Source organism: Heliangelus exortis, chromosome 1 (assembly GCF_036169615.1).
Source record: "Heliangelus exortis chromosome 1, bHelExo1.hap1, whole genome shotgun sequence".
Lineage (NCBI taxonomy): Eukaryota > Metazoa > Chordata > Aves > Apodiformes > Trochilidae > Heliangelus > Heliangelus exortis.
Window position 1 is genome coordinate 112,729,954 of NC_092422.1, and position 23,645 is coordinate 112,753,598.

The 23,645-nt window shown below is 43.3% G+C and overlaps 2 long non-coding RNA genes across 12 annotated transcripts in view; one reads left to right on the plus strand and one right to left on the minus strand.

Moving 5' to 3' along the window:
* Window positions 1-23,645, plus strand: part of LOC139803196 (uncharacterized) — a 186,803-nt gene that overhangs the window by 130,621 nt on the left and 32,537 nt on the right. The window lies entirely within an intron of this gene.
* On the minus strand, window positions 5,878-7,859 carry LOC139803237 (uncharacterized). Its single transcript, XR_011728954.1, has 2 exons — window positions 7,517-7,859; window positions 5,878-6,203 (listed from the first exon to the last, which is right to left on the minus strand). It is a non-coding gene; the product is annotated as an uncharacterized lncRNA (long non-coding RNA).

The window sequence follows — 23,645 nt, forward strand, 5'->3', positions numbered from 1 at the left end:
ACAGTATCAAAGGCCTTACCAAAGTCCAGGTCAACAACGTCCACAGCCTTCCCCTGTAATGTAAAATGTGAAAATGTAAAGCTCAGAGAAGGTTTTTTCTGCTCTGTTGTTTGAGGGATTTAGTAAAGAATAGGGATTTAGTAAAGAATTAGTCTCCATCAAAAAGGTGAAAGAGTAAGACTGCGGTCAAAGAAGGAAAATATGCCAGATACAGAATCTTCACTTGATCTGTGATATCAGCTTGTCTTTATAAAGCTGTGAAGTCAATGATGAGGTCATCACTGTGTCTGAGTGACAGATAAGGATTGGCTTTCTTTCATAGAAGAGCCTGGAGTAAATGGAAGAATCAAAGGTTGTGTAGAGGTGGTGGTGGTGTCCTCAACTCTCTCTTTTGACATCAAGAAGAAAGAGAAGAGGCAATCTGAGTGTCAGTACTGGAAGAAAAAAAATAAGAGGAAAAAAGGTAAGAGGAAAAGTAAGTTCAGAGGAAAGGGCAGCCCAGGACAAGATGTGAGAATTTATCACATTTCTGGAGCAAGTTATTGTGAACATAAATATATAGTAACCAATCTTGGGCTAAAAGTGTGCACCCTGGAATAATTTTCCAGGGTAAAGAAAGTGATCCCAGGATGAAAAGGGTTTTCTAATTGAAACCTTGGATAATATCAAAAAGTGCAGACTTGTTTTTAGCTTGACCTCAGTTTAGGATTGAGGAGGAGATACAAAAGATGACCACAGATTTTTTTAAGGGTTATTCCAGTTCAAAGAATGAATGGAACTTGAAATAACTTGCTAAATATAGATACAGAAGACTCACAGGTCAGGACGGTACTTTTTTGTCCATGTCTGCATCTGAGAGTAGATGATCTCTCTCATTAAAAGTCTGCTTTTCATTTGCAAAGACTGAATGGCACCCCTGACCTCTTGAAAATGAAGTAAAGGAGAGCAAAGGAGAGATGTATTATGCCCTCACAGCTCTGTTTCCTTGCAGTCATGTTAAGTCTGATGTGAGAATAGGAAGAGAGAGACCAGCTGTGATTTCCATGAAGTAAACCTTTCTAGCAAGGATACTTATTAATTCTCAAAGCATCCCTTGGATTCCTTTACTTTTCTCCCTGCAGAAATCAGGCAAGACTTCTTTTTGAGCTCTTGGCTGAATTTTGAAGGCAGATTTATCCTCTGTCATTAGCAGATACATGTTAGCAGGTTAATGGGGAGGTATGGAGAAGAAAGGACACACTATCTAATGTAGACATAAGTGACAGGGACTAGTCCCACAGCGAGCTGTGAAAGATGTATCCCACAAATCTTGGCAAAAGAAGCAAAAGGTAATGTTTACCTCCACCTCAGTTTAATGCTCTCGGCTGCGAAGAAACAATACAGAAGGCAAATCAGGAATAAAATCCAGTCCATGTGCTGTGAAATAGTTTCACCTACTCCTGGGAGCCTGAAAAAAGAATTGCATCAGAATGGCAAGTATGGCTAATAAAGAGTTTTGTGCCAGCTACATAGCTAAGTGAAGCTATAATGGACTATTGTTTTGGGGTTTTTTTTTAAGGAATTGCACTTTTTGAAACATAACAAACTGAATTGATTGGTCAAGCAATTTTTTGTTTATTGATTACTGAATGGAAAAGTATAAAAATAAATCTGAAGAAAAAAAATTTCCTTTAGATCTTAGACTGGCCAGCCAGAAGGAGTTAGAGCTTGTGATTCCTAAGTCTTAATTGTATGTGTGTAAAGCAGGGTTAAAATAATTTCCCTTTCATCTCTGAGTTGTTCTGAGGATACATCCATTAAGTGGTAACAGAGGAAAAGTGTGTTTTCATGGCACAACTCCAGGCCGTTTCACTAGGTGTAACATGGCTGTGCTGTTCAGAGCTGGCCTCACCTCATTGTATCAGGGAGAGATGCAGTGTGATGCTGTGCTGAGAGTGCATAGGAGAAATACATAAAGGGAAAACACCAGTTAGGCCTTCAGTGCAGAATTCATCTTGTTGGCAGGACGCAAGTGGTGGAGTTTCATGTAGAATGAAGATGGTAAAGATGAGCATGTTTGTTTATTTGATCCATGACTGTTTGAGATGGTAAATCCAGTTCCAGGACCAGAGCAAACGTAGCAAAGCCGCATGATGCACGGTGCTGAAACAGTGCATACTTACTCTGCTGTGTCAAATGCTTTTTAAAGAAGTGGAGGGACACTGTGTTCTGGCAGATTGTATATCATGCACAGTCTGCCTGTGCTTCGCTGACTTCACGATGAGTCAAGTATGGTTTGTCCTTCCACAGCTGGTCTAAGTCTCCTATATGAATATAAATCTTCCTAAAAGCCAGGTTGTGAGCGTTGGCTGAAAAGACTATTAAAATGTTATTGTGTGCATATGTCTGGTCCAGGTGAAACGTGTAGCACAGTGACCCAGTACTGTGCAGGCCACAGGATTGTGTAGTCACTGTTCAGGTTCATCTGTTCCCTGTGCAGTGTGGTTCCTCAGACAAAACAGCTTGTGATCCCGTAATGGGAGACTGTGTCACAGAGCCTTACCTCCAACAGGGAACAGAGGTTTCATAGGCAATTCTAATCCTGGCATTTCCTACCTGCAAGTGCATGATTTTGTGCGCTTGGTGATGTTCTTTTTGTGTGTCATATGATCATAAGTCCACACCTGTGAGGTCTATCCTTGCAATACTTGGATATTTTGTCTGTAGTTCTAACAGTGTGCTTTTGTGTCCTCCTTTGCTACTGCTCTGTTTGTAATCTTTTGCGATCGATTCTGCTATGAAACAAAGCAGCCTAAGACATGATTGCTTAAGCTTCTACAATAATGAGACTAAATGGTTTGGCATTAAAGAGTTGCTGTAAACAGAGCTTCCTTTGTGATAGATTCCTACTGGAAGTTATTGAAATCTCATATCAGTATTTCTTGTTAAGTTTTAAAACATACTGCTTCCTTTATTACCTGTGTCCCTAGCAATTCTCTTTGTCATTCAACAAATTAATAACACAGCTGTGTTAGAAGCTAGTTTTACATCTGAACTTGAGGGTGACTTTCACCAGAATGCAATTCAGTTACCTCCTAGGTCAGATGCCAGGTGCTGGGCCAACCTAGAATAAACACTGAGCTGTTTTTTATAGGGCTTTTCTTCCTCGCTTTTAGGCTGCTCCCTACATCGCTAACCAGAGGCAGCTGGGGGCTGTTGTCCCATTAGCAGATAGAGAAGCTAACCTGATTTTCAAATGGGAGCTTGCCCTTGGTAAGATTAAAAACCTTCATACTGCAAACTGAGTGCACTTTTGAATAAATCAATTTAACTGTTGTGAGTATCATGGACAGATACTGAGGTCTACTCCTATGACAGAAAAGAGAAGGAAGGGATGGAGTATAAATGGGAGGAGATGGATGGTGAGCCAGCATAAAGATCAGAGGACTGAGGATAGATCATGCTGCTAGCCCCAATGCTGGAAACAGCAGCTGTCCACACTCTCTGAACCCAGCCAACCAAAGGTGGTGGCAACAGAAGACAATCTGGCTCTGTAGCACTCTGGAATAGGCAAAATAGGCAGCTGGATCCTAGCTGGTTTGTGTGCTTTGGTTTCCTGCTCTGGGAAGTTTAATGCTTCATTGATTCCCAGAGCCAGTCCTTCACCTGTCTACACATGGCTTCAATTGTTGCTCTTTATGTTTGCATTGCACTGCTTTTTCACTCTCACTGCTAAATCCCTTCCCATTCTTGTGTGTGGTCCATCGAGAGGGGAAGACCTTACCAGCACTCCTCTGTGTAAAAGTTTCTCTTTTAGTTCAAATGGTAGCAGTCTGCTGGCTGAACTGAACCTCTTTGTTTCCATCTCCTGCTGTCAACCTCTTCAGGGTGGGACTACTGCAGACATTGCAGGTGTAGCAGTAACTTGATGGCTTATCCCATAGCAGGCATGGCTGAAGCATATGAAATGATGATAAGCATTCCCCCCCCTCCCTCCCCAGTTGGCAGTGAGGGTATATATTAGCTTCATTAGTAGGGACTTCTCTCTTTTTCATGCCAGCACAGCATTTCAGTATTGCAACAGCACATCTTTAGTTCTTGTCTGGTAACTGATAGAGGCCTTGCTGACTGGGAAAGTGACCATGGACCTGAACCCAGGAGAGCAAGGGGAACATTTTCCCCAGCGTTGAAGCCAAACCCACTTTCTTGCAGCCCAGCACAGGCCTGCTAAACAAGCTTCGTGCTAAAAATATTGAGAGAGGGAGGTGGCAGACCAGGAAAAGATGGAAGAATGGCCAGAGGGTTGGTGGTTCAGATACCCCTGCTATGGAAGATGCAGCTGTGTTTCAATGGTAGTAGCAAAGCACAAGAAAAGTGATCAGCATCTCTTTTGTCCCTGACTGACTCTAATCCACACAATGTGAGAGGGGAGCAGCCACAGTTTGGTATGGACCCTGGGGACCTGGCAGCTCTTCACAGCTCGGAGCCAAAGCAGGGAATGCAGGCAGATGGAAGCAGAGAGGGTATCATGTATTAGATATTAAGGAGTGCTTGTCCTGGGGACAGTGCTAGCCTTTTGAGGGCGTTGGCTTGGAGATTGCAGAGTATTCCGTGATCCAAAGGTTAGAAAGAAAATTAGGCCTAGCAAGTGCAGCAATAAAGTAGGGAAGCCAAGCCAGCACTCAGAATAAAACCCAAGAGATAGTTTAACTGTATCATAGACTTGCACAGAATTGTTTCTAAATTGCTGGGCCTTGCTGTTGAATATGGGTTTCAGAGCTTTAAAATGCAGCTTCTTATCCTCTTGCCATTTTCTGAGACACAAAGTGTGTATGGCAGGCTTTTTTGCATCCCATAAAAGTCTGGAGGGGTGTTTCTGTTCCTCTGGAAGAACAGCAGGGAGAGGTTTCCCACAGTGAGTTGTGGGCAGGCTGGATTGGAGCAGTGCCCCTGCTGTTCCCGTGCACCCTGCTGCTCAAGCAGCCACCTACACAGAGGGTACTGTGTGCTTCTGTGCAGGGAGCAGGAGTTGGGTGACTTGGGTATTGCAAATGGTTCCCTCCATCTTCATGCTTCAGCTTCACAGAAAAATGAGCACCCATGAAGATATTTTCACCAGTTCCACTGTATCAGTTTATTTCCATGTCTGAATCTGTGTACTTTTAAGTTTCTTTAAACTGGAAGAGCCCTCTGAAAACTTAAGAGGTGGTTGCCCAGCACTGCTTTTAACCTAATCTTTAAAAATTCCTAAAACATTTGTTTCTAAAATGAATTTTAAACTTAATGAGTGCAATATTCTTGTGGTAACAGAGGCAAAGAAAAGAAAGGTAGGGAGGAGGGCTGAGGTGGGCCAGCCATATGTGTATGTGCATTCTGCCTTTAAAAACAAGGCCTTGCTTGAGTATTTGGGTTTCAATGGTTCTTTTTTAGGAACCACTATAGAAACTTCTGTGAGCTGCCAACAATTGATAATATTCCTGGGTAGGACAACCTCAGTTTGGATTTGAACTGGTTACCTTCTTACTGTGAATTCAAACAATACCAGCAGGGGTAGAAGCATTCCTGGAGGTGAGAGGGGACAAGCAGGTATCTGATTATCTGTTAATGATGTTCTCTGCCAATAACTTGATCTTTTCACGTGAACAAGTCATTTTTTTTCTCTGTGTCTGGTATGGTGGCTTGATGACAGAGGTTTTGGTAATACAAACTTCAGGTATTGCTGTTTCACTTCCCAGCATCCCCTGGAATCCCCTCCTTCACTTTCTCCTTCCCCCACAGCTCATTCCTTTTCCTGTGCCACTTCATGTTACTACTATGTTCACCCTCAGCCACTACTTTCCCAGCAGTTTTATCAGTCTGGTGACTGCTAAGACTATAAAACACAACAACAACAAAGGAGCTTTGTCAGATTTTTTGTTTTTCAGTAGGAATAGTTACACCACCTGGTTTATGGACACAGTTGAGGGTCAGGCTGCTGAGAGGTGGCAGTGGCACAAGGGAAGAGTGAGGAAGAGGCAAAAGCAGCAGTCACTGAAGACCTTGCTCCATCACTTTCTTCACACTGACAAACTATGGCCTCCATTTCAGCATTAAACAGCCACAGAGAGAAGGTGCTGTGAGTCATCAACAAGGGATGTTTGCAGTGTTTTTTAGATCCATACTGGTGCCTTGCAGCGAAATGTCCTTGAAGAACAAACATCTCTGTTCTTACCATAGAAGATTTTCTAGGAAGACAGTAGCAAATAAGAACCATTGCAGGTCATGGCTGCCCTTAGAGCATTAACTCCCTGCTGGAAGATGTTTCGATCATCTAAGAGTCACATGTTTTGAGAAAAAGGAGGGAGGAGGGTTTGTTAGGATGCAGGTATCTTTCTGTTGTTTAACAGTGAGAAGCTGGAGAGAAGACTTATAGCTATGGGTCAAGCTTTTGACCCTGTTCAGTGTGCAATGGGCTGAGCAACTTTTGTCTAGCAATCTGTAACTGTTGAAAGCAGTAAGGCTATAATTTACAGTTATCAGCTTAAATATTACCTTTCTCCCATTCCACCACAGTTGTTTATTTTTTATTGTTATTCTTCTCCCCAAACTCATTTGTCCCATCTGTGATGCTGGCAGGACCATTTGTGTCATGGTGCTGAGGACCAGATAGCCATTTTAAAGGAGAAAATTATTTTTCATCCTAAGTTAATTCAGGAGCCAGGTGCACAAACACTGGGGTCAGCTCAAGCAACACAGAGGTGCAGGAGTGTGAATGAATCATTAAAAGTGAAGAACACCAAGGCTTTTAAGCCAGTTTAAGCAGCAGTTGTGTCTCAGTCCAACCAGAGAGAAAAAGAGAAATGATCTCTTGCCTATCTTCTAGAAGTCTTGGCTTTTGCCTTTTAAAAAGTCAAATGAACAGAAAATATGCAGCAAGACTTAACAGCTAATTACAGCAGAAGAGAAAAGGAGGAAGGGAAAACAAACAAGTAAATCAGAAAGATCCGATAAAGGCATTTTCTGCTGCAGAAATCTGATTATAAAGGAAGACAGAGAGGCTGCCCTCTTTCAGAACATCCCCTGATTTGGCTGCAAGTTCACTTCTATGATAAAATTCTTCATCCCACACTGAAGTACTGGAGAGATTTACCATTACACCTGTGCATCAACCACTGTATAGCCCAGATGCCACTTTGGGTCACCCAGCAATCTGTATCACCTTCCTGATCTGCCTGAAAACTTGCTCAGCAGAAATCAATACATCTAGCACAAAGGAAGGGCTTGAGTCATGCAGTAGCCCAGGGGGCTTTAAGCCAACTGTGGAATGTGCAGAGGGCAGATCAGAGACTTCTATTTCCCCATCCCATAGGCTGCCTAATGTAGGAGGAGGAAGGTAATGTTTATTTAACACAGTTGGCCGTGGAGTGCTATACATTACACTAGACAGATGGTTACAACCAAGGAAGAGCTCAGTCGTACAGCAACACTGAAATCAAGGTATTGTTGCATTAAATATTTGTACATGAGACCAAATTAGGTTGCTTCTGCTCTGAAATACCTCTTAAGGCTCCAAAGACAGCTCCAATCTGGTGGGAAAGGTTCTCATCTGCAAGGGACCATGACATTGGTGCTGTTTCTGGGGGGGCTTGGAGCTGGGACCTCAGTGAGAATGGAGTTGCTTTTTTGTCTAGAAGGAGTGGGAGAAGAATAAGGAGAAAAGCAGTGAAGTGAGAATCAGTTGTGGAGGGAGGCTGATCTGGATCTGGAGGGATCAGATAGGAAGATGAGGGAGTAAACTGCTATTCAAGAAGGAATTGTAGAGAATGTGGACAATATTGTCAGTACAGCTTTGAGCTGTATTGATGTGATTCTATCTGTTCCTGCCTCCAATACAATAAGCTATGCACCCAATTCCTTTCATTTATCTTTTCTTTTTTGCTTATTTCTTTTTTCCGTGCAAGCCCGTATGGCTCAGGAGTAGAAGACTCCAAATGGATCTCTAAAAGGAATCAATTTTGTATAGTTACTGGTGGGTGTGAGGAATATTTATTTTTAGGGGAGCTTCTGTAAGTGCAGGGACAAAAGAAGGGAGGAATCATTCAACAGCAAAAATTATTAATTTTTTTTTTTCTTCGCTTCTATGCTGCTGTACATTGCTAACTTGTTGCCCCAAATATGGTTGTGTTTCAGGAGCTGGAAAACTCCTTGTAACACCCTGTGGGATCCCATGGGATAGGTTTCACTAGGCCAGTGTGAAAATTGTGCAGCACTTGTCCTTTAGTTGCCAGCTCTGTCCTTGCTCATAGCGTCAACATGCTTTTCTGACTGGACTCCCCACAGGCTTTTTGCCAGCCCAGTTCTATAGAAATTCTGCATCATTTTGGATGGTGGTGGTTTTGCATGGCACAGCTTTAAACATTGCATGCCGATTCTCCTGGTTTGTTTTTGTTTTGTTTTTTTTTTTACTTCTTGCTTGCTTGCTTTTATTTTGCCCTTTGTTTCTTCCACCGTATTGTTCATTTATTTGCACTCCCTTTGTGCCTTGTCTCAAGGCTGCGAGCAATATCTCAGCGCAGGGAATTCATTGCACTACCACGTCATAGTGGAAAGAGCTCCCATTCAGAGACAAGACAGTTTTTTTTTTTTAAGGGGAAGCCACGTTATCCACAGCTTTGTGTTTGTACAGCCGAAGTACAAAGACTGTTCCCTGTTTACGGCAAAGTAGGAATTGTAGAAAAGAGAAATTATGACAAAGGAGCAAGTTGGAGCCTGCTGAAGGGGAGTGAGAGCAAGCAGGACAGATACCCAAAGCCACAGGCCGTGGAGGGGTCCCATGGAGTGTTATCTTTGATTTGGTGCAGGACATCTAACAAGTGGATGAGAGTGTGAAGTGATGTTCACAGCTGAAATGTCTGAGCAGCATCTGCACTTCCACATGAGGGGTCACATTTCTGCTCCTTATCCAGTGCAGTTTACAGACAAATGTATTTGGTTGGACTTGATGATCTTAAGGGTCTTTTCCAACTTAAGTGATTCTATGATTCTGTTATTACCTTGAACTCATCTCAGTTTAAACTTACACTCAGATATTCAGCTGCGAAACGCAGCAGCTAAAAAGCAGGTACATGGTTCTGCATGGTGGGAGTGGGCAGTGAGGTGGTGTAATTGCCAGGCAGCCCTGCAAAATCTGTTCCTGAATACAGGTTTGTGGCTGGGGCTCCCAGGTGAGGTTCAAGACAATGAGACCACTGGAGTGAGCTGCCTTGTCAGCAGTGAGATGATTAACTCCAGTGGATGTGATTAAACAAGGGCTAAATGAAAGGAAAAGCTCAGTAATGTGAGACTTAAAATTATGAACAGTGATGCTTGGGAGGGAAAAGTAAGGCTGCTGTATCATCTCATCTGCAATACATTGTAAACATGGTGTGTTCTTGAACCCAGACAGCAAGATGGGTAATACAAGCCTGATCTATGCTCATTGTAGTAACTCAGGCCTGCACTGAGTTTTGACTACTAGGTCTCCATGGAGAAATAAGAGATGCTGACAGAAAAGGCAGCGGAGACAGCTGGTGCCTGTGGGCAAGAGTGAGGAAGAAAACTGAAGGAAAGATCCTGAAACTAGGCAGAGCCATAGCATGAAAAGTTTTATAAGCCAGGAACCAGATTCCATATTTTCTTCTGTAGATACTTCTGCTGATACTCATGTGCAGTCCTTGGCTCGGGTAGCACTCAGCAGGCCACTCGTTTTGTAAGAGAGGAAGGGAGGGTGGTTTGAGCTGGTGTCCTGTACTGATAGGAGAACTAGGAGAACTCTACTTAACATAAGTAGAGTTTTATGAAAACCCAGCTTTCTATCTGTGCTCCTCCTGCATAAGTAGTCAGTAGTAACTGGCTGGTACTGTGACTTGATATTGATCCTTGGCAAGACTGAGGCCCTAGAGCAGCTCCTGTGTAAATTCACTTGCTGACATTCATACCTGAACACTTAGATTTGGCTTCCAATCACTGGTGCTGAAATGTGTAACACACTGAAAGAAGCTGTGTGCAAATATCTATCCCTTGTACCTGAATGAGCTTTCCATGTTTTTTCTTCAGGTGATGGATATTTCTTCTCATACTATGAGTTTTTCAGTTTGTTTGATTTGTCAGTGTGACTTCTAATAAGCAATTAAGTCCATGGCAAGTCAATTATTCCACAATTAGCACAAATCTGTTCCCATTAGCTGCAACATCCTTTACCTGCCATTGAGAAGCCAGCAGTAAAAGGTGTGAAAATCCTTGTGACCTTGGAAATACATTAAAAAACTGAAGCAATCCCCTCCAGCCAGATACTTGCAGACTACAGAGAACATATAGCAGGATTTCTCTGTAGGAGAGAACCCTTCTGAGGAATTCCTCAGCTGTGGTATTTGTTTAGCTCAGATCTATTTATTAGGATTGAGAAACTATGACAGGTGATTTAACTGATGGGAAAGTAAAGATAAACAGTCCCCATTAAGGATAAGGGTGCTTTTTATTCCCACTGATGACTTTTTACCTCACAGAAAGTTTAAGAAGAAAATTCTCTTCTTCCATTCTGCTAGACACGTCATTACCATTACATACACGTGTCCTCTTGTAGCGAAAGTGCAACTTTACCTTGGATTTTCCCAAAGAAAATATTTTGATGAAATACATTTGGAAACTGGCTGTGAATGGCTCGTGCCCACCCTTGAAAGGCTCCTTATGGAGACCTTGAAGGGTCAGAGGAGCCTAGAATATTGCTCCACACAACAAGCACTGGAGAGATTTCACATGACTTAATTTACTACCTTCTCTGAGAGAAACTGATGAGCTATGGTTTGGACAAGTGGGGTGTGTAGCAGGTGGGGAGCTGGATGACAGCTCAGAGGGTGGTGGGTCTTTTCAAACTGGTTCCCCATCACAAGCATGGTTCCCCATGGATCAATATTGGGCCCAATACTGTGTAGTATCTCCATAAGCTAACGGGATGCGGTGGGATCAGGTGTACTCTGATGAAGTTTATTGGTGATACCAGACTGAGGGGGGAAGTAGACAGTTTGGAAGGGAGAGTCACCCTGCAGGAAGACTGGGATAGGCTGGAAGAGTGGGCTAACAAGAACCTTATGAAATTCAATGTGGACAACTGTAAGGTCTTGCACCTGGGAAAACAAAACCCAGGAGTGCAGCACAGACTGGGATCCACCTGTCTGGGGAGCAGCTCTGTGGAAAAACACTTGGGGTGTCCCAGCAACCTCAATATGAGTGAATAGTGTGCTGCAGTGACAAAGCCAATAGGATGTTGTGTGGCATCAACAAATGCATCACCAGTGGGGATAAGGAAGTCATTATCCCACTCTATTAAGTGCTTGCCAGGCCAAGCCTTGGAATGATGTGTCCAGTTTTGGTCCCTGCTATATAAAAAAGATGTGCACATGCTGGACAGGGTCCAGAGAAGGGCCAAAGATGATCAAAGGACTGGCAGGCATACTGTATGAGGAAAGGCTGAGAGAACTGGGTTTGTTCAACCTTAAGAAAAGAAGGGATGCCCTCGTTGCCATGTTACAGTTGTTAAAGGGTGGTTACAAAGAAGATAAGAGACTCTCTCTTTACAAGGAGTCACATGGAAAAGATGAGGGGTAATGGGTGCAAGTTACTCCTAGGGATGTTCTGTGTGGACACAGGGGGAAAATTTTTCAAAGTGAAATCAGCCACTGGAATAATCTCCCTATAGAAGTGATGGATTCTCCAACATTGGATGCTTTCTTGGCTGGAGGGTGTGCTGGGTCATCTTGTCTATGCTTTTGCCAAGAACAGTTGGCTCCTTGAAGTCCCTTCCAACCTGACATTTCTGATCCTATGATGCTGCCACCAGCTTAAAATGACGCAAAGGAAACCTTGCCATTCATATGGGGTGTCTCATCCAGGCTTGGAGTAAGGAATAGCTGCTGAACATTCAGTGCACCCCGAGCTATTTCATAAATGCTGCTCTTCACAGACAGGTGCTAACTAGGCACCACAACTGTTACTACTTGGCAGAGTTCCTCAGCAGTTCCCCAAAAATTGTGCCTCAGGGAACATATCATATTTCATTACACCAGACAAATGGTTTTCAAACTTCTTCCAATTTGCCAGCCACTAAAAATTCCAGCAGAGGTGTGGGCTCCTGTGGAGAAAGTAGGTTTGCTTTTTTTTTTTATTGATCTTTAACTGTGGACTCCTTAAAAATAATACACAGCCCCCTAGCATCTCGCGTACAATAGGCTAAAAACTACAGTGCTGGATCAGTAAGGTGAAGCCAACAGCTGCAAATAGTGCAGAAGTAGGGTGGAAAGTGTTGTAAGGCAGTGTGTTCTTCTGGATGAGGCACTGGTCTGGCAGTACACATATTGGGTAGCAAAGAGGACCCATAGTCATGCAACATACTCTGAAAATTAGAAAGCTTGGTAGATGCATGTGTAGAGATGAGAATGATTCTTAGCCCTGTATTTTAGAGCCACAGAAGTAATATTGGCTAGAAAAGTGGCTTTTGAAAAGGGCAAGTAACGATGGGATGGGATAAGTTCTTAAAAAAGGCCTTTTCTGAGATGCCACATTAATACAGAGGGACATTTTTCTGGGGCACTGACAAAAGTGGGTTTTCTAGAGTGACAGCAGTAGAAAGAGTGCTGAAGATCTTGTGTTTCCATGTCCCAGTGCCACCAAATTTCCTCTTCTGTGTTTAAAAGACCTGTTTCTCCTGTATTAGAGGAGGCAGCAGGAGTGTAGTACTTCATTGTGAAGTTCAGTATGTCCCCTCTTAAAACTGCATGAGCTGGCTGTGGTTCAGCCCATTCTTTAAAAATACCATCAGCATTTTAACTTTGCCAACAGTCTTTGGAAGAGCATCACATTCAGCTAACAAAATACAAGGGCTAAATTTTCCATTCTTCTTCCAAATTGCTGTCTGAATGCAACCTGCTGGTAGGACATCATAACCACACCTTACCTCAGTAAGGTACTGGACTATCTGTAATCTATCTGTAAGAGGTCATGAAAGCTTTGTAAGAGATGGATATATGGGAGCAGGAGAAAGTCTCATCTTCCTACTAAATATGCCTTCAGCCTGATGGATAGAAATATGGGACCTGTCTGGATATTGCTTTTCTAAGCTTAGGTAGGTACATGAGGGCTGCTTTCTTGCTGTTTGGATATGCCTCAAAATACTGAATGGGTTCCTGCAAAGCTGAATCATAGAATCATAGAATCCTAGGGGTTGGAAGGGACCTCGAAAGATCATCTAGTCCAACCCCCCCTGCCAGAGCAGGGCCCCCTAGAGTACATCGCATAGGAACGTGTCCAGGTGGGTTTTGAATGTCTCCAGTGAAGGAGACTCCACAACCCCCCTGGGCAGCCTGTTCCAGGGCTCTGTCACCCTTACAGTAAAAAAATTTTTTCTGATATTCAACTTGAACCTCCTATGCTCCTATTTACACCCATTACCCCTTGTCCTATTACTGGTCAAAAGCTGTTGCTGATTCTTTGTATCTCACAATTCCAGAAGGTTTTAAGTGGTTCCTGCTGCTGTCCTGAACAGACAGTTCTTGTAGCTGAGTGGAAAGCAGAGTTTGGTTTTAGTGATCAGTTTTAACTGTGGAGTAAACAGGGGTTTCTCCCAGAAGCAAAGATAGTATAGGAAGCTCTTAAAACATTTCCATGGTTGGAAAGGAAAGCTTCTGAACCTCTTCAGAAAAGAATTCTGAAAGAGAAGACACAAGGAAGAGAGGACTACTTTTTATCATCCCTCCAAGTAATCAGTCCTAATTTGGTGGATGGAGCAAACAGCATGCTTCAGATTTAATCTGTGTGAGGTCCAGAAGTAAAGGATGCAGGAAAAATAACATCTTCTGCAGGTACACTGAGTATTTGAAGTGTAATGTCTTAATTCTGGCTGTCCTGCCCAAGAATGAATCAGGATTCTTTCCACGGCAGACAGAGAGACAGAACATCCTGTAGCTTATAGCTGAATCTTCATGTTTGCAGTCAAACAAGGTTGATCACAATTACCCATGACCCACTGTACCTGAATGCAGTTTTCATGCTTCATCTGACCTCACTTCTTCTCCATGTGTCTGCTCAGCACTGTAGATGTCACATCAAGTCCTAGGACTTACAAGTGGAGAGTACTTGTCTAATAATCTTGTCCTAGACAGTCTTCTCAGAAGCAAGGTGTGCTGTCCAGGTCCGGTATTTCTTTGGTGGATCTGAACCTCATCTCTCTTTAATCACAATTACTCATACGGCGTTAGATATCTGCCTCACTCCTCTGCTGTCATTTTGGTCTAAGTCCCTGCTTTTTTGGCTCAGATAAAAAATACAGTGACACCTGGCATTTACAAAATGATGTAGCCTAGAGTGTTGTCCAGATATGAAGCTGCTGACCCACATGCCATCTGTACAAAGTAGGTCACACTGGCTGTGTTTTGTCTTCATAGTACAGATAAGGGGAAATGACTTAACCTTCTGGAAAGTGGGCTGAAAGTCTGTACAAGGATTTTAGTCCCAGTAGTACTTGTGCTGCTTTATTTTCCAGCCCTAAATGGCAGTAATAAAAATGAACTGGGTGGGGGGAGGTCATAAACTGCAAGGTGCGTATTGAGCCCCAGCAAGAGGATGTCTTGTATGAGCCAGGGCACCACCTCTAAGTGTAAATCTGTATTATTTTGGTGATACTGAGAGATCCCAGCAAGAGGCAAGCTTTATTTTACTCATATACAAGTAAATGCAAAGGAACAAGCTATTCTTGCCCCACAGGCTTTACAGTACCTTTGCTGTGAGGGAAATAGGAAAAGTATTCAGTCCATGGAGAACGGAAAGGAGGTATGGCTTATCCCAAGTTGTATTAAAACTTCTGGCAGAGCCAAGACTTAAACCCCTTTTCCCTTTCAGTGCTTAAGCCTGCAAAGCTGTCAGCATTAGGATTTGCTTCTGAAGTGACTTCAGTGCAGTTTCTCTCTCCCTCACCCCCGCATCCCCTCTCATTAGCTTAAAAACTCCTATTTATAAACCTGCTCAAGCTTGCTTGTTCAAGGAGGAGGAGCTGAAACTCTCAGCACACAGACTCGGAGACTCAGCAGAGATGCAGGCAGAGCTACTTCTCACTCAAAGGGTAATAACCAGATGGAACAAGTCAGCAGGAAGAGTGCCTGAAATGTCACAGAAATGAGATCAAGCAACAGCTAGAGCTGTGTGTCTGCCGGCAGAAGGGGGAGAATTACAGGATCTCAGGAAAGGGTAGGAAAGAAGGGGTGAGTGGAAGCAAAATATTTAAGTAGGTAAGCACACGGGACTAGATGTCCTAGTCATCTCCCCAGACCATCACACTTCCATGATGCATTTTTGATGGTCTCTCCCAGCCTGTCTAACAGTGGTGAGCAGGGGGCCCATAAATGTGGCTTACTGTGAAACAGTGTGCCAGGCTACTAACTGCAGCATGACTTGCCACCTCTGGGGTTAAACACATCACTTGTCCCCCAGAATCTTACTGACATGCTGTTTGTAAGCACAAGATTTTTTAAATTCAAGCTTGCCTACAGTTTCTGTAGCACCTGGTGATTTTGTGCTGGCAAGCTAGAGAACAGGCTGATGACAACCTGTACTCCTGTGAGGGGAGAAATGAGTACCTAAATAGCTGTCCTACATTGTATGGCCCTGTATAGAACAAACTTCCCTTAGCTTTCCTCCTGGCTATGTATATTATGGTACTGATCCAGAGGTGACCTGGCTGTCTCTGCTTTTCTGGAGAACCTCAGGGCAATTGTAAGAGACCAGGCAATCTCATCAACTATGAAAAAAGAAAAAGAGCCAGTTCCTAAGTTTTATTTAAAGAATAAACAAAAGTGCAGTAACCCATGAGGAGTTACATTCATGGGGGGAAACAGAATCACATTGTTCAAAACGTCAGAGGAGGACAAAGGCATTCAATGGTAATCCAAGACCAAAGCCATCTCTGCTAAGTGGCCTGTACCCACATGCTGACCATAACCTCACCTCTTCCCTTTCCAATTTACCAAAGGATTTCATGGAGCAATCCATGCTGGTCTACAGACACTTCCCTGAGCTGCCTCTCTACCTTGGGCTTCTGAGACAGTGGAGGGCAAAGGACCTGATGTCCTGAGTGCTCTGCTCTTCTCCAGTCTGAATTCCTCCTGGTAGTCTTGCAAATATCAGATTAATTCTCCCTGACATCTATGCTTTTAGGTGCTTTGTCACCTAATATATCATTACATTACTAAAAAAAACCAAAACCAAACTAAAAATAAAAACCCATGAGGTAAGAGTTATGGTAACAAAAGTATTATATTGTGTACAGTTGTGGCATTTTCATTCTGATGATTTTAATGATGGTATGGTAGACATACCAGAATACTGGGAAACTCTTGTGATAATATTAAAAAATTTCAAAAAATAAATTACTGAATTTGCCAGTTTGTAATTGCTGCCTTTGCTAGTGAAAACCTGATTCAATTTGTGATGTCATCTGATATACCTTAGATATTCAAGAAACTCACTACAAACATCAGACTGAAAACACCAGCCTATCTAGAGCATGTCTCTATTTTAGAAACAGACTGAAGTGGTTTTAGAAGTGACTGATAAAGACTGTCACAGGTCTAGAAAACCTGGACACAGCAGAATGGTTGAGGGAATTGGTTTTGCTGAGTTTAGAAGAAAGAAAATGGGGAGGCAAAGTGGAAAACTGTCTTCTAATGGAGCTATAAAAGGAACAGGGATTAATTGTTCTGTGCTTCCGTGGCAGGAGGGGTGTGCAGCAAATAGTGGCCAGCTTTGTTTGCATAAACAAACATTTTGGTTAAGTATCAGAAGCAGATTTATTCTGGAAAGAGGAAGAGAGAAGCAGCGGAGCAGCCTTGAAGGCTGGGAAGTCCCTGTTTCTGAAGTCCTTTAAGGACAAAGCTTCTGTTAGTCAATGATGGTTTAGAAATGTTTACTATGTTGTAAAGAAGAGACCTCCAAGGTTCCTCCAGCCGAATATTTCTATGATTTCTGCTAAGGCTACAGTTCAAACAGCAAGACTGTGAGCTATAATCTCATTATATAAATAAAGATAAATAGAAATCTCCACTGGGTTCCCAAAAACCAAGCCTGGAGAGGTAAGCAGGAGGTTGGGGGAAAACAAATTCCACAAGAATCTTTGAAGATTTATAGGGATAGTTTGACCTTGTAGTTTCAGAAGCATCTGTGAAGAGGAGCCTGGGTTGAGTGGGCTAAAGGTGAAAAAAAACCCCTGCTCTTTGTCTATAGTTTTGTGAAGGGACAAACTGGATGAGATAGGCTTGTCCTGTGTTTAAACGGGTGGCTTCAGGGCTGACTGTGGGATCCAGCCTGCATCTGAGTAACTGCATTCATAAATGAACAAATAACAAAATTCACTATAACAAAATGTTATTGGTGGAAATACCCCGATGTACCTCAATGTACCAATGATGCCCTATTACAGAGCTGGAACAGGAGAGGATTTTTTTAATTTGCTTACATTCCTTATCCTAGTCAGGGGTAAAGGTGAACAGCACACAGGTAAAATAGATTTTTTTTAAATTACCTTATCAATAACCTCTGGTACAAACACAATATTTAAGGTTGTTGGGTGTTTCTAAACAGCATTCAATGGGCTTGAGTTGAAAATTAGATTTACCCAAGTGTAAGTTTTCTTAGTTAATAAAACTACAAATGACTTGCCTCTGTATACAAGAAAACTGTTTGATTTCAGAAAGCTTCACTAGGTTTCTTTCTTTGTCTAAAGTCACTTATTGATTGTTCATATTTCTGTGGCGTCGATAATTTTGTTTTCCTATGTTTTTTAAAGGCTTTTCACTGAATCACAGAATTATCAGAGTTGGAAGGGATCTCTAGAGACCATCTAGTCCAACTCTCCCACTAAAGCAAGATCTTCTGGAGCACATTACACAGGACTGCATCCAGGCAGGGTTTGAGTATCTCCAGAGAAGGGGACTCCACAGCCTCCTTGGACAGCCTGTTCCAGTGCCTTGTCACTCTCCTAGGAAAAAAGGGTTTTCTCATGTTTAAACAGAACTTTCTATGTTCAAGTTTGTGCCCCTTGCCCCTCATCCTGTCACTGGGAACTACTGAAAAGAGTCCAGCTCCATCTCCCTTGCACCCACCCTTTAGATACTTGTAGACATTAACAAGGTCTCCCCTCAGCCTTCTCCAGACTAAAGAGTCCCAGCTCTCTCAGCCTTTCCCCATAAAAGAGATGCTCCAATCCCCACTCATCTTTGTTGCCTCCACTGGACTCTCTCCAGTAGTTCCCTGTCTCTCTTGAACTGGACAGCCCAGAACTGGATGCAGCATTCCAGCTGTGGTCTCACCAGGGCAGAGTAGATGGGGGGAATGACCTCCCTTGCCTCCTGGCCACACTCCTCTTTATGCAACCCAGGATTCCATTGGCCTTCCTGGCAGCAAGGGCACACTGCTGGATCATGGATAATTTATTGTCTCTCAGGAGCCCCAGATCCTTCTCCTCAGGGCTGCTTTCCAACAGGTCCACCCCTAGCTTATATTGGTGCTATGGGGTTCTTCCTCTCTCCCCAGTTGCAGGACCCTATGCTTGCTCTTGTTAAACCTCATCAGGTTCTTCTCTGCCCAGCTCTCCAGCCTGTCCAGGTTGTGCTGGATGGCAGCACAGCCCTCCCAGCTTTGTATCATCAGTGAAATTGCTGAGGATACACTCTGTCCCCTCATCCAGGTCTTTGATGAACATGTTGAACAAGACCAGACCAAGTACTGACCCCTGGGGGACGCTACTGGTCACAGGCCTCCAGCCTGACCCTGCTCCACTGATCACCCTCTGAGTTCTGTCACACAGCAGCCCTCAGTCCCCCTCACTGTCCACTCATCCAGCCCACGCTTCCTGAGTTTTCCATGTCCAACATAGGAGTTCCTAAACAGCAACAGACCATAACCGGTGTTGCTACCTTAAGCTGTCAAGCATATGCAGAGCACTTGAAAACACTGTGGGCTTTACTTTGGAAGATAAGAACTGTGGCTCCAGTCCAACAAACTGTGTTTGTTGTGGGCATAGTCTGATTCAGCTGGACTGCTTGCTGAATCAGAGCAGCAATCTAAGCACCAGGAAGGAGACCAGTTAAATCAGGACTTGTTTGGATTAAGAGGAGCAGGGCAGTTCTGATCACAGCAATGCACCCTTGCCTTCAGTGCAGTTCCTCTACATATGCAAGGGCAGGAGCATCTGGATTTGTAAGATCTTTTCTTGCTTTAGACTCCAGCCTTCAACATGATCTCTTTCAAAGGGAACAACAGTATCTTACTGTAATATGCTGAAGCAGCAGAAATACATCTAGGGCTATTTTTCATCCCTTTCCTGCCTCAAAGTATTAGGGATTCAGCCACTGAAAAATATTAATGAAAATGCAGAGTAACATCAAGTCCAGAGCTCTTGGCTTGGAGAAATGGACACTTTCTGTTTCCTTCCTCTCCTATACAAGCTACATAACCTGGATCTCTGAATCTGAAAGCTGGTTAGCTGGCCTCTCTGGCCATCAGCTCTTTGCACTTCATCAATCCAAAAAGACCTAACATGGTGTGCAGCTATAGGGCCACATACAGATGGTTACTCAGCAGTGTTTATTGCATGTTGGCAGGAGAAGGAAAAAATAATAAAATAAACCAACTAATTTTTAAAAGTTCAAAACTGCAAAATAAGAAGGAAAACTGCTGTTCTTTCACAAACACTTGCAGTTCTCTACTATTTACTTTCCTTGCTGTTCTCTGCTCCTTCCACAGCCTCTCAGTGTGTAAAATAATTGTCCTTTGCATATTTTACAGTGTTGATGTCACTGTGGAATTTGTTTGTTGCATGTTTTAATAAGATGTACTGATTTTAATCTAGTCAATGATCATAGCTTTAAAACTTCTATAAATATGTACTTGCTTCCAGTAAGATTTCCTTTGTATTTATTAAACCTCTGTCTGATTTAGAACACTTACCACAACTTGAGCAGATGGGTGTGCATGGGAAAGACTGGAGAGGGGGGGCTGTTGGGATTTTAGAATCACAGAATTACAGAATCATCCGGGTTGGAAAGGACCTCTGAGATCACCAAGTCCAACCCTTGATCCACTACCACTGTGGTTACCAGACCATGGCACTGAATGCCACATCAGTCTCTTAAAAACCTCCAGGGACACAGAATCCACCATCTCCCTGGGCAGCCCATTCCAGTGTCTGATCACCCTCATTAGAATTCTTTTGAATTTCTTCCTAATATCGAACCTAAACCTCCCCTGTCAGAGCTGAAGTCCATGCCCTCTTGTCCTACTGGGAGCTGCCTGGGAGAAGAGACCAACCCCCCCTGGCTACCCCCTCCTTTCAGGGATTTGTAGAGAGTGATGAGGTCTCCCCTGAGCCTCCTCTTCTCCAGGCTGAACACCCCCAGCTCCCTCAGCCCTTCCTCATAGAAGCCTAGTCAGATGACTTAAAGGCAGCAAATTTGTAAATATGCTTTATTTCTTAGGGTGCTGACACTGGAAAATAGCTTCCAGAAGTAACATATGATCTTAAAAATATTGGTAAGGAGGTATGGTGTGTCTTTTCATTGGAGTGGTGAACCTAAGTGAGCACAAGGCTAGCAAGAACTACTCCTATTGAGCTTTCTGGGAACTGCAGAAAAGAAACTCAAGTTCCAGGGCTAAATTAAATGTCTACATTTTCTTTACCTACACGGGAAGAGAAGGTGTCCTAGGAAGACAAATGAGGAGACTGCACTTCAAGTGGATCAAATTTTTTACACCTGATTCATCTGCTTACGTGGGGATGAATTGGAGTATCCCACTGAGGACAGTAGGCCAGATCACCTGAGGAGGGAAGTCTTTCCTTCTTTATTTAATTTGTTCAGTTTTGGGGGGTCTGTATTAAAACCAAGTGCCACAGGAAGGGCAGTCTTACAGAGCTGATTTTCCCACCAGGCTAATAGTGTTTTCCATGTTTTAGTTTGGTCGTGCCTTTTCTTGGTATGCCTGTTTCTACCTGCAGTTGCAGTTATTCCAGATAAGGAGTGAGTTTTTCTAATTTAAGATAAGCCACTTCTGTTCTAGGTTATAGGTGCTGCTCAGTGTTACCTTGACTGGTCTCTTTGGTACTGCTAGTTCTCCTTTTTTAGGGCCCTCTTGTTCTTCGGGGTGACAGTTTCTCTCTCTCTAGCACTCTGCCTGTATAGTCCTTGGAAAAGCCACTTACCATGAGGGGAAGAAAAGATATTTTTGAACATTTCCAAGCGTGTGTTCATGGGCACATGCAGCAGCTATGACCTTGGGAGGTATTGGCTCAAAGTCTGTGTTTCAAAATGTGTTCTGGGACTCATTGTTCATTCTGGAGAAATCACCATAGGTATTTCTGAGACACCTACACCTTGTGTATTTGATATTTTCTCTTGTCCTTTCACCAGAAGAAAAACAAAAAACAAAAAAAACCAAAACAACAGAAAAAACAACAAACCAGTTCCCAAAAAAGGGTCAATGTTTTTGAAAGGTCAGTAATTCCAGATGAAATGCAAACCTAAGGCTTAAAAAAAAAATCTCCATTGAGCAATAAAGCACTTAGAGTTTGACTTTGTTACGCAAGAGAGAAACTTTCCAGCTGGCTGGCAGCAGTTCCGAAGGGTGTCTATGTGGTTATTGATTAATTAAATCTATTGTTACTCACTTCTTTCATTAATCCAAGTATATTCTCTTCACTTGTGTCCCTGGACAACCTTGTTTTAAAGACTTGGACTCTGTCAGAGACAACTGCTTTGAGTATCAGGTTGCTTATTTGAAATGCTAACTCTTCCTGTCTCAGAAACTTCTAGGCGTGGCATTTTAGACCTCAGAAAAATGAGAAAGCTTCTTCAAGTTGAAGGTGTCTCCAGTCTCATGTTCAGACCTGGAATTCTGTCCATTCATAACAGAGAGCAGTGCACAAAAGGCTGAACCAAAGAAGTGGCTCTGCTGTTTTTTGAGGGACTGTGCCCAGTTTCAGCACCAAAATGCAAACCTTGTGGTAGATTCCCTGATGAGGTGAGGGGCAGATGCCTCTAGTTTGTTGACACTTGTTCAGGATTATAAATCTCTGGTGGAGTTTTGTGGAGGATGGGAAAGCAGTATCAGCAAGCCAGCAGTATCCCTTTTGCTTCTCTGTATCCCCACCTTGGCCCAAATGAAAATTTCCAAACAGCTCCATAGCCACAGATTCCTCAGCTCATGGTCCTGATAACCAAAAACCCTGATGAGCACCACTGCCTTGGCAGTAGGAGGCTGTGTCTAAAAAACTGAAGAAGAGCCCGGCCTCTGCTCAGCCACCCAGTCCCTGGCATCTCTGTTTGCTGTACTGAGGGTACTTTGTTTGCTGATCCCTGGCCCAGTGCCATTGACTCAAATCACACAGGAAGCTGAACCCCTGCCAGCTGGGAACTGCTTCTGGTCACTATCTCCAGTCATCAGTGCTTGATTGGAGCCTGTTAACCAGGCTCCTGACCTGCCAGCCTTGCAGGTCCCAGGCGTTTGCTTTCCCTTTTGAGCCCCCGAGGTAGCAGAATCCATTCTACTGGGATGAATGTCTTTAGGAAATGCCAAATCCCAACTGAGCACCTCTAGGTACGGGGAAATTTTTGGCTTCAAGGCTTCAATTTCAAGTGAAAACATTTGCCAGAAGCAAGGACGGACTGAGTTCAAGTCCAAGAGCTGGGCAGACCTCCTTGATAAAGCTTCCCCACAGCAGCAGTGCTCATTAAGAGATTCTTTATCTCAGCAGCCACAAGCCACCCCTGCTTCCTTCCTGCTGTATACCAGTGTTATTTCCAATGAAATACAGGGGTCAGTTCAAGGGTAAATCTGCAGCCATCAGTCAGGCCAAGAGAACAACCATCTCCACCTTTCTAAAGCAGGGAAAGGGAGGAGATGCTTTCACTTTGTGACTACTTGGCTGCTTTATTGTTTTGTTTGGTAGAACATAAAAGAGACTTGGAAATTTCAGAGGGCTATTTTAGGAAATCCTTTGCAAGTTCCTTTAGGAGATGGGTTTTACCTTAACAATTCAACTAATTACAATTAGTCACTTGATCCTGAAAGAAGGAAATTGTATCATGCATATTTCAAACAGGATTTACTTAAGTATTCTGTTTTTTTATAACTTTGGCACCTGCTGTTAGTCCTTTTGCCTGCAATATCAGCTGGCAATACCAATACCTTTGTACCAGAGAAGTGGGCTTCCTCTTCTGAAGACCTTAAGAGCAACAGTGTCTGCTGGCAAGCTCAGTTCTTGTAAAAATCAGGCACAAAAAAAATATGCATACCTTGGTCTACCAGTCCTATCAGATACACAGAAAACATTTGTGCCTGGGGATGTCCATTCTCACCCAGCCTTATCAGTGGGTATGCAAAGATTACCTTACTGATAACAGTAGATCTCCCTGTTTATAGCAGTACTGCTAATAAACACTTCAGTAAACCTTCACGCAGCATAGCACCAGGGGGGCCCCTGTGTTCCCTGAAGCATTTAAAATTGGGAGTTCTTAACCATTTCCTAGCCACAGCAATATCTTGTCTGTTGTGAGAGTCCCTCCAAGAGAGCTGAGGACCTGGGAGGGGGCTGGCACGGCAGGCGGGGAGGA